This window comes from Uranotaenia lowii, chromosome 1 (assembly GCF_029784155.1).
Source record: "Uranotaenia lowii strain MFRU-FL chromosome 1, ASM2978415v1, whole genome shotgun sequence".
Classification (NCBI taxonomy): Eukaryota; Metazoa; Arthropoda; class Insecta; order Diptera; family Culicidae; genus Uranotaenia; species Uranotaenia lowii.
The window spans coordinates 4151022-4162374 of NC_073691.1; the positions used below are offsets into that span (position 1 = coordinate 4151022).

General features: G+C 34.5%; 1 long non-coding RNA gene across 1 annotated transcript; it reads right to left on the reverse strand.

The window, feature by feature from the left end:
- Nucleotides 1-7373: 7373 nt before the first annotated feature.
- LOC129738491 (uncharacterized) lies at nt 7374-9848 on the reverse strand. The gene is made up of 4 exons (XR_008735522.1): nt 9752-9848; nt 9292-9385; nt 8921-9019; nt 7374-7555 (listed from the first exon to the last, which is right to left on the reverse strand). It is a non-coding gene; the product is annotated as an uncharacterized LOC129738491 (long non-coding RNA).
- Between the last annotated feature and the right edge of the window lie 1505 nt (nt 9849-11353).

The window sequence follows — 11353 nt, forward strand, 5'->3', positions numbered from 1 at the left end:
TCGCATTCTAGAATGACTTCGGTTGAAAAGTAGGAACAGTTTGAGATCAGTCGAAACTCTAGCCACAGTCTTACAGAGTCAGAAACCAGGACCAGGAATTCAGAGTCATCATGTTGTTTGATGCAGTTCTTACACGCAAACAGTTTGCTTTGAGACTCCTCAGTGTGATCACCGTTCAAAATGAAACATGCAAAAAGATAGTAGGCGTTGAAAAAAAAGTTTTGTTGTTTTGTAGTTTGTGGAGGATACGTCTTTATTTCTATTTCCAAAATATCCACATTTCGTTAACAAAATAACGCTTGGATCCGAGCTTTCCAGCATTCCGGAAATAAATCCATCAGCTACGGGAATTGTGTCATGCTAACGAAAGGCTCCGAGCCTCTGAATTAGCTTTTAATATAACAGGCATTTTCGGTAAAATATTACCAGAATCTGTTAGTCGGTGAACTGTAAATAAATTGCCAGTTGTCAAATATTACTATTACTATTTCCGAAATTTTCATTAAAAAAAAGTGATTTCGAATGCGCAATTGCACTAAAACATCGCACCCTTTTTCCCTTTTGTAGGAAAGATCGTATCTGAGTACTGGAGACCTTTGACACTAGAAAGACCGCACCAGTCAAAATGACTGGTTGGTCACTAGACCGCTGCAAAAAATGACTTTTTGCTCCCATATGTTTTTTTGATGCCTTTTGGGTCACCAAGCATCAGTGTAAAATTTGAGATGATTTGGTTGATTCCTGAGTTAGCGCAACGCGATTCAATTTTGTATGGAAATTTGTATGGGAGAAGAAATTTTTGCACATTAAATCATCCAGAGAATTCAAATAAGCTTGAAATGAAGTCGGTCTTTAATTTTTAGTTTTGACTATTCTTAAGCTTCATTTTTTGCTTACATGACAAGCAGCTAAGAATTTCATGAAAAAAGTTATAACCATTTCAAAATAAAAAATCTGAATCCTTTGAAAAGTATTCAAAAAATGGCAGACTTTGCTTGCTGTTGCTGTTAATATTTGCATGAAATGTTTTTGCAAAGACTTTATATGTCAATAAATTCTCTGGCAATGCAAAGCAGTTTTTTGAGATTTTTTATTTCCGTCATACTGTTATACAGCTTTCAAACAAGCAATGAAAAACGATATGATAAAAAAAATGAATTTTAAAAACAAAATTTTTATAAAACATTGAATATCTTTCCTGGGGTACAATTTAGGTTTGTGCTTTGTTCACATGAAATGTACTGCAAGAATCAAGGAACATTTTTCATCCAAAGTTTTATTTTTTGGAACTTTAAGAACATCTCTGGCGATTTTTGAATGAAAAATTTTGTTTTCCCATACAAATTTCCATACAAAATTAAAACTCGTTGCGCTAATTCAGGACTGGATAGATCGCTTCCAAAAATTTTATTGCTATTTCTGGCAGCAAAAACAACCAAAAAAAGTTATGGGAGGTGTAAAAATTTAAGAATTTGAAATTTTCATACAAAGCTTGCAGCGGTCTATTGGTCACTTTGTTTGTTGAATATCTTTTAAATACTTCGCTTTAAAAATTCGCAAAAAATACGACTTTTCATGAATTTTGAATCTCTACAAAACTGTGAATTTTTTATTCCACTAGCTCTTTTAATAAGCGAGAAAAATTTCGCCATGGACACTCGGACCGTGACCAGTCAAAATGACTGGTAAAATTCACAACCCTATAACTCAAACAATATAAATTTTTTTCGCTTGCTTTTAGTTTCATTTGCAAGCTACATTCAAGTCAATGAGCCCTAGTTTATTTATGGTGGGCAGAAGTGTGTTATTCGTTATGAAATTATTGATTTTCGATGCGAAGTCATGAAGATTTGTAGAAAGTTATCGGATTGGCCGCTGTGTGGCGCTTCAAGCACTTGACTCCCAATTTTTTTGGTCTGTTTTGTTGCTTAACTATAATCGAACTTTCTGTCAAAATTTGGCGAAATTTCATCAAGATTTGTCAAAGTTGTGCAATCGCTAATTAACTACCAGAAATCACCCGAATCACAATACCACAATACACCGCGCACACACGACTAACTCGCTCAACTGCTGACACACGAAAGGAGGAGGTGACGCTGACGAGAGAGACAAGTAGCTAACGTCAGAATGTATTCGTACGCGCCACACACGGTTAATGCAATCTATGCAGTATATGTCTGCTGTTAACTCGTGCACTGCACATCTCCCTTTCTCTCTAGAAAAAAAAAAATGCGAACAACTCCTGCTGGCACAATAACTCAAGACGGGTAACTGTTATTAACTTGATAAGAATTCAAATATGTAAAATGGGCTGTTTTATAAAAGTCTACTAAACCCAACAATATTGCCAAAGTTGTTCCTGAATGCGTTAGGTGTCTCTAAATTTCGACTGCGTTGAGAAATTTAAGCGTTTCGTAATTTCATTATAACAAAGGAAAGTTGTAGAAGCGAAGCGCATTAGCAAGTGCTTGAAGAGAACGAGTGGCGTGTTAGTTCTGTGGTAACTTTTTATTAGTTGCCATTTCTTTTCCAATTTCTCAACTTCCAGTGAAAAATGAATATTCCTCAACTTAACCATCCGACGCCATTCGCAAAACCATCCGTTCATACTTTTATATTTTCTATTTGATCCGTAGCTTTTTACCCTTTCTCTGGCCACAAATGTTGACCGATTTTTATTATATTAGATTCATTTTGTAGATAATTTATTCTAATTTCTCAACATATTGAAACTAAGTCAATATATCTAAAATACCGGTGGCCTCCGATAAATGGAAAGTCTCTAAAAAATATCTGTTTTGAGATGCTCATGCTATGTATGCTTCGGGTCATTGACCTGAACGGCACGGGAAGGTTAAGTACGACTGTGAGGACTTCCTGCCCGTGTTCCTTAATTCTAGTCACAAGTTCATCCGGTCCTTCCAATCACTTTCAGACGCCTCTTCCCGTGTTGCTTGTTCAATTTCTTTACTGCTCAGCGACTCTCATCGTAAAACCCATAATAAGGTTTGTCGCTCAGATTTACCAATATATTTCATAGAATGTGCGATTCCAATGTAAAACCATACATCCCTTTTTCGATTGTATAAAAAATAAACAACTTATTTTATATTTTAAACAAACTTAATCATAATTTTTAATGCTTAAGAATATCCTTTTCGGTTATAGGGCTTGTTACGCTGTAATATTCTCCTCTGATATAGGTTTCAAATCACACTGTACTTTTTTCGAATTTTTATTCATCATCCCATGACTTGAAGGAATGAATAACACGAAAGTGTTAAAATCATAGAAAAACAAACAAACAATAATCCTATGACAGAATGGCTTTGTTCTGCAGTCGTTAGTATCGAAATATAAACCCTCCGCTTCATCGAGAATTGTTTAAATGAAGACCGCGAATTCACAATAATAAATCCATCAGTAAAACAATCTTTCCTTTTCAATTAGAAATTCTGAAGCGATACATATTTAAAGATTCTTATTCTTTCGAGAACGTAATCCAAAAATGCAGTCTAACGTACAACCTTCAACTTTCACTGATAATGTATTCCCTTAAGCTTTGCTTTTAAGTAACCAAGGCTCAAAAACTTAGAAATCCCCATAGAGGGGACGTTATTAATCTGTTACTAACTTGACTTTGATACATCTCTTCCATTTTGGGTAATGAGAAATATGTAGACCAGAATACAATGGAACATTGTAAAAGCACAACATTTTTTCGAACATGCATAAAGGAGGCTGGACAACTTCAACACACCTTGTACGAACGAAGTCCGTGAATATCGGCTGGTTGGACGACATCTGCTTTTTAAAAAAACTCTGTGGTTTATATGGTTTACCAATCTGGCGCGCGCTCTACATGCCTCAACTTCATGCTATATTTTCACTCAGCCGGTTTGAATCTCTTCATCAACCTCTAACTTTCAAAGTTCAGATATTGTTCAATATCAGGTTTTAATAATTTAGTTTATTTCCTTCGTACATTCGGCAACCTCGATATGCTTAGTTTAATCAATGCACAGCACACTCTCGTTTCAACATCTCCGAACTTCTCTGTAACACACCAACCTAATATTTCGTGCTAATATTTACCTCACTACCGGTACGGTCGAGAGCAATCTACTTTTTAACACGTATCAACTGGAACTCTTTCTTTTCCAAGTACACCTTCACCTCACAAACAGCACCGTAATCACCAGTGTCTTCCAAATCAACTCTTTCGTGAATCCTGTTCTGTAAAATTCTTCCAATTATGCATATGTTCTTTGAGTCCACAGCTAGCATACTGGCAACTGTGTCAATCGCAAACTTGCGTTATCCCTTCTCACCTAAACACTTGCAATTTTCTTACTGTCCAATATATAAATTCTTTTCAGTAAGGACTAGGTCGCATTTATAAAATAACAATATTAAAAATTTGATTTTGTTACTGTTGAATAGTGTTAGAATAGATAACCATCAGCATTCTAACACCATCCAAAATCAGCACGTAGTTTTTCCTCTCTTTCTTTTTGAAGTAGGTATGTCAACTTTTTGCTCAACTTTTGAATGAATACTGAACCACTTAAGTCAGACTTGGCTTTTCTGGTGGTCATTATAAACATTTTCATGATTCTTAACTCGTTCGCTCTTCATGCACAAGAGAATTTGAACTAGTGACAATTAAACTGATCTGCAACAATCGTGTGTAACCGCTCGACTTGAGCACCATAATTTCATCATAAAATCCGTAGTTTTCCGTAAAAATTCCATTAGCTTTCTCATCTTTCCCACAACTTAATTTTCGTACAACTTTCATTCTCATTGTGGTCATTTTTCTGCACATCCTTTGCATATTATAAATTTACAGATGTTATTTGATAGATAGATATTTGTTTATACAAATCATTTAGATATATTTCTCTTCAAATCATAACAAACATTTGATTACATTATAGTGAATATTATATTATCTCATCGAAAAGTAGACAACCTTACTAATCGGAAAGACTTACTTAATAATTGTCTCAGGCCAGATCCTGTTACTTTTTTTCTTTTTATTTACGCTTTTCAAGAGATTTATTTCTTTTGAATTGTTGTGGGAGTTTTCTCAAGTTTGTTCTCTCCGAAACTATTCTGCGAAAGCGAATTTACTGGAAATTTTATTTCCAAGGTTCTAAAATCATTTAGTCTAGCATTTGATGCCTTTATCTTTTGCGAAATTTCATAATAGTTTAGAAATAAGTTTTTCTTATTTGGAACTGACCGCGTAGTTAAGTTCTTGGCCTGGGATTATCAACCATATCCACGATTTCTTTGTCACATGCAGATAAACAATTTATGACATTCTCATTGCAGTTTTTTTCATTTATTTCCAAAATATAAGTGGAAATCATGAATCCTTAAACAAACATTTTAAAATTATTCAGAAACTTCTATTCCTCGTACACATTTCCTCAACTTGACTTTCTTTCCAAACTCTTTGCTTTTTCCAATGATGTTCCATTCACTGGTTCGTTTTTTTTCCAATATACAATTTCCTTCTCTCTCTTCCTTTTTTCATCTGAAAAATTCCAGTTATTTTATGCTTCCGATATTTAATTTAACAGTCGCAGGAACTTTTTATAAGGAGTATCACTGCCTCATTCCTCCATTACATAAAGCTGAAATAGGTGAATGAAATAGCTGAAATTCTCTTGTTTTTGCTATTTGTCATTAACTTTGAGTTTCTCTGTTTTCCTAGCTAAGTTAACTTTCTACATGGTTTTTTTTTAACTGCCAACATAAACTCTCTTTCTGCTTTCATAATTTTCCTATTTTCCTAGCTTAGTTTACTTTCTACATGTTTTTTTTATACTGCCAACATAAACTCTCTTTTTGCTTTCATAATTATACCTAAGTTCGCATTTTCCATTATTCCAAAGTGCTTTCTAGTTTTGTGAACGAAAGGTATTTTCGTATGATTGCACTTTTAGTCTATTTTCACAGTTCTATTCTTTTATATTCCAATCAAACTCTCAACCGTTCTTCCAACTTTTTTTCAAATTTGGCTAAAATGCTCGACACTGTTTTTATATGTACATATTGGTGGTTTTCAACACGCCCGGAGGACTCTCGTCGGGCTCTGTTTCTGTGTAAACAAGCAAAGTATCAGCGCCTTCTCGTCTTGTCATTTTTTCAAATTTTCAATCTCAATCTTTATTTGCTTCCAAAGGAAACTCTCAGTGTGCTTCCTTTTTGTTCTTGTTATCATTCTTGTGCACATCCTTTTTTTGTAGCAAACTTATCTTACGCCTGTATAAGTCATTTTTCTCTAAACAGGCTATTAATTCGTCAATTTCTTTCTTCTTTTTCAAGCTGACTCCCAGCACACTTTATGCTAAAGTTTGGGGGACTCTCAGCGAACCATTTTCTTATTTCTAAAGCGGACTCTTTTTTAGCTTTAAATTTCTTCTTAGGCGAACTTCCAACGCGCCATTTTCACTTTAATCCTAAGCGGACTCCCAGCACGCTTTTTTGTTTTCGGCGGACTCTCAACGCGCCTTATGTTTCTTTTCTTTGAAGCGGACTCCCAGCACGCTATTTTATATAATCCTCGGCGGACTCTCAGCGCGCCATTTTTTAATTAAATGATGCGGACTCCCAGCACGCATTCAAATTCACCTCTAGGCGGACTCTCAACGCGCCATTTTACTCACCTCATCATGACTTCTCCATAAAAACAGAAGTAATTCTCGTGACCGGGTGATTTCTTAGCAGGTTTCTTAGGCAAAAAACGTCCTATTATGGTCGCCAAATGTGCAATCGCTAATTAACTACCAGAAATCACCCGAATCACAATACCACAATACACCGCGCACACACGACTAACTCGCTCAACTGCTGACACACGAAAGGAGGAGGTGACGCTGACGAGAGAGACAAGTAGCTAACGTCAGAATGTATTCGTACGCGCCACACACGGTTAATGCAATCTATGCAGTATATGTCTGCTGTTAACTCGTGCACTGCACAAAAGTTATGTTAGTTTTAATACATGTCCATTCGAGTAATCGAGTAATTTTAGGTGATAACCATGCACACAAAATTTTCGAGGCCAGAAATTAGCAAAATTTTGCTCAAATCTGACCAGCTAGAAACTTAGCAATCAATTTAGCAAAAAAAAATTACTAAAATTTTTGCAGAATACCAAAAAGTGCCCTGACTAAATGTTTACTAATTTAATAGCAAAAAAAAATTTTTTTGCTCAAAATATAGCAATTTTAATTTTTTCAAACATTTACTACAATTTGAGTAAAAAATCAATGTATCCGTTAGTTTGTGTTAGAAAAATAAAAGTTCTGCAATTTTATATGGAATTTATATTCAGTCGATTTATTTCACACCATCTCCACTTTTATTTTGCGCCCGAATATGAGCATTAAGCAAAACATTGCTGCTTCCGCCGATCCCTGTATGAGGCTCTTTGTAAATGTCCGGACGGTCCTTCTCGGCCAAACCATCGAGTTTCTTGTCTGCACATCTGTTGGATTGTCCCGCTATAAATAGTATTATCGTACGGTGATGAAAGCTGAGAATTAAAAGTAGAAAATATTTTCAAATTAATACCTTATTAATTTACAAATATTTAAATTTTTAAAAACAATTCTGAGCAGATTTGATTTTAATTCACTGAAATTGCAATTCATAATTTTGCAATTGAGTTGTATTGTACATTTTGTTTTATTTTTTTTTAAATAAGAAAATGAATTGAGCCTATGCAGTTATTCGTTCTTAACATGGATTATAAAAATCTACAGATCAATTGAAAACTTAGCAGAAAAAGTACCATTATTTTTCAATCCAAAAATTAAAAAAAAAATCAATTTAAGGCAGAGCAATATTTACTGACACAACACATTCATTATGATCGAGACGCTAAGATTCGGAAGGATCCTTCGTAAGGATTTTTCGACAATACAAAGGCCGATGACATAGTAAATGCGATGCGATGCGGCGAATGCGATTCAATGCGGTGAACCGCATTTGATGAAAATGTAATGCGAATCGCTTAATCCTGACATACTCAACGCGGCGAAGCAGATGTCAATTTGCTCCGCCGCTCGAGTTTGTCAATTTGCACCATATCGCTCTCACTAATGCCGTATTCGTTTTCGTCCTGGTGGTGCAAAGGTTGTGCACCAAGTGCTGTCAAAGCGTTTTTTTTATATGAACAGCAGTTGATGCACAACCATCTTTCTACCAGATGAAAACGAATATGGCATAAGTCATCGGCCTAAGATAAACAGAAAAGAAAATTGAAGAACATTATTAGAATTTCCAAATCTTAAAAAATAACAGGAATTTTCCATAAACTATACTTTTAAAAAAATAACAAATTTTCTTTATAGTCTCACAAATACATCTAAATATTGTTATAAAAATGTCATAAGTCAATTTCTTTCAATCTCTAGAAGATTTTTTCTGTGAATATATGTTTACGTGTTTTCGAGATAATTTTATTATATTCATTAGAGTGAAGAAAAAGGCTTGCAACATATTAGAAAGAATAACAGCTAACTTTTAATTTTTTTATCCTGCCGAATGGAACCATAAACGACCTTTGAGGAAGAATGACAATAATGGGTTGAATTCATACTCAACAAGTAACACTCAAAAATGTTCATTTGAGAAATTCAAACAATAAAGATATATAAATTTAATCTGTAGAGTAATATTGATTTAACTAGCATTTTAGAGGAAAAAAACATTGAAAGATTTGAAATAAAGTCTAGATACACAACATTCCAAAAATATAAGTCATTTTTCTTTCACAATTATAATCCTCAAAAGAATTGCACTATCTTAAATAGGACAGTCAGAATATTTTGGTTTCAAAACTTTAAGGGCCTCTTTCATTTTCATAATTTTCTAAATTGTTGTTATAAATATTTACCATTGCCGTTAAGTTGAAGAATTTTTGCCTAAACCAATTGCCTCGCCTTCCAGCTGTATTCGTCCTCCGCAGGAATGAATCCATGATGCCGTCTTTTTCCTTAAAAAATAACGAAAACTATTTTTTTTTTGTTTCGATTATAGTCGTTTTACCATCTTTATGGCATTCGCGACTTTATCAACGTTGCAGTTGGCGGATCGTTATTGAAAAACTATCCGGTACAACTGTGTTCGATGTTTACTCTTGGGCTCGAACTCGCGGACATCGGCTCAGGAGACAACAGACTTGCCAACTGAGCTATATCACAAGCCCTACGAAAACTATTGCTAACATAACATCCAATTAAAAAAGAACTTTGTTATTAACTTTACCTGCTACCTGATAGGGTGAATGCTTATTTCCTTCTAACTGTTGTTCTGGGCCAGCAATCCTCACATCCGTAATCTGGTCATCCGGAACAAAATTCTGAAAAAGACAAAAAAAAACTTTCGAGGTTCTTTCAAATTTTAATTTTTTATTTCTGAAACAGCTGGACTGGAACTGCGAAAAAAATATCGCAGTGTTCCCTTCGGAACTCAAGTTTTCAATTAATTGCCTTCTGGAACAGCGAATAATCGTTCGCTGTACTTTTGTACTCTCCTCTTGTTTAAGGGCCTTCACAAATTTCATTTTTCCGAATGGCACTTGGAGTTTGTAACTTTAAAGGAGCACTGCAACCAGTTTTTCCGCTGTTCCGGATCAGCTGTTCAGAAGACAGTTATCTCAATCGTACAGATCACTGGGAACAAATTTCCCCTATTCCGGTAACTATTCTAACACATTATCACTTACCTCGTTTACAATATCACAACTAAAATGAAAAACGTTGCACCAATTTTCCCATCCATCGCACAAACTGCGCAAAACTTATTCTTCTTTTTTATTTTGATTAGCTGCGCGCTGATCTGACATCTGCTGAAATAAAGCAAAATACGACCGCGGTTCGAGTCCATGCTACCGTAAATGCTGAATTCAATAGCAAATGGGTTATTTTTTCTCAATTTGAGCAAATTTAGAAAGAAAATTAGAAAATGCTAACTCATTAGTAAAAAAAATAATTTGCTAACGAAAAGTAACAGCTAATTTTTGCTAAGTGGAGCCTCGAAAGTTTTGTGTGTGTTTTACACTAAACTAGAATGAGTGAAATAATTATGAATTGTGTACTCATTTATTCAAATTTGAAGACATCAGCTATGAAACTGAATAATTTGAATGATATTTCAACATGGGTGCACGGAATATTTTTAATATGTCGGTTATCCACCATGGGTGCACGGATTCACCGCAGTTTCTGCCCAAGTATGTATTCACATGCATTCTTAGATTATTAGTTTCGACAAATTTTCAATGCAAGTTCACTTACAGGTATTCCGGCACCCGTATATAAAGCTGGCAACTTATTGAACATTCTTATTGAATATTTTTATTATAAGAAGAAACACATCTTACCTGTCGGCAACTTATGGGGTTTGAACCCTAGAGTTTTATTGCCGATACCGGGAATCGAACCCAGTACACCTAGCATACCTAGACTAGACTCACGCCAGTCCATCTGATAGACCACATCGGCGCTAAGATATTTCAACATGGGTGCACGGAATGGCTGTAAATTCGCCGTTGTTAATTATATAGAAATAAATAGTTTTTACTTTTTAACTTGCTTCAGACCACAAAATATTTTTGACTTAGATATGATAGGCATTTGAAATGCAATATTAGTCAATCGAAAAACTTTTAAGGGAAAACAAATCAATGTGTACATTTGACAATGTTGATTCATTATTTTTATTTCCACTGTTTTCCGTCGCACGACATAACTTGATGCATATAATTCCTAAAATTCACTCGGTCCATGGTAACCGTTTTCCAATTTCTTGGATGTTGATCAGATCTTATCAGATAAATATACGATTGCAAAAACCTGTTTTTTAATAATAAATAAATAAATTTATTATTTCAAGATATAGTTGAAATATTTCTTTTCCAGGAATGAAAAAAAAACGGAACTTAAAATAAAAATCGTTATTTAAACCATTATGTCACAACATGAAAGACATGGTTTCGACTTTGGTTTAGTTAAGATTTGTAATAATGCTTTTTAAAAATTGCAAAAAGTCCAATATTTGATTAAAACGCGGTGAGTCCGTGCACCCATAGTGAAAAACCATGTATACAACACAAATTTTCATTTGAATCTTTAAAAGTCTTTATTCTTTACCTTTAACATGCAAAAAAATTGATTTTGGATGAATAGCGGTGAATCCGTGCACCCATGGCAAATTGCTCTACTTATAGAAAAAATATGCTTCAAAATCTACATTATCAGGTATAATTTATAGGCATCGGGTTGAAAAATTTCAGAGCGATGGATGCTAGAAAGTATCTACTAAAACA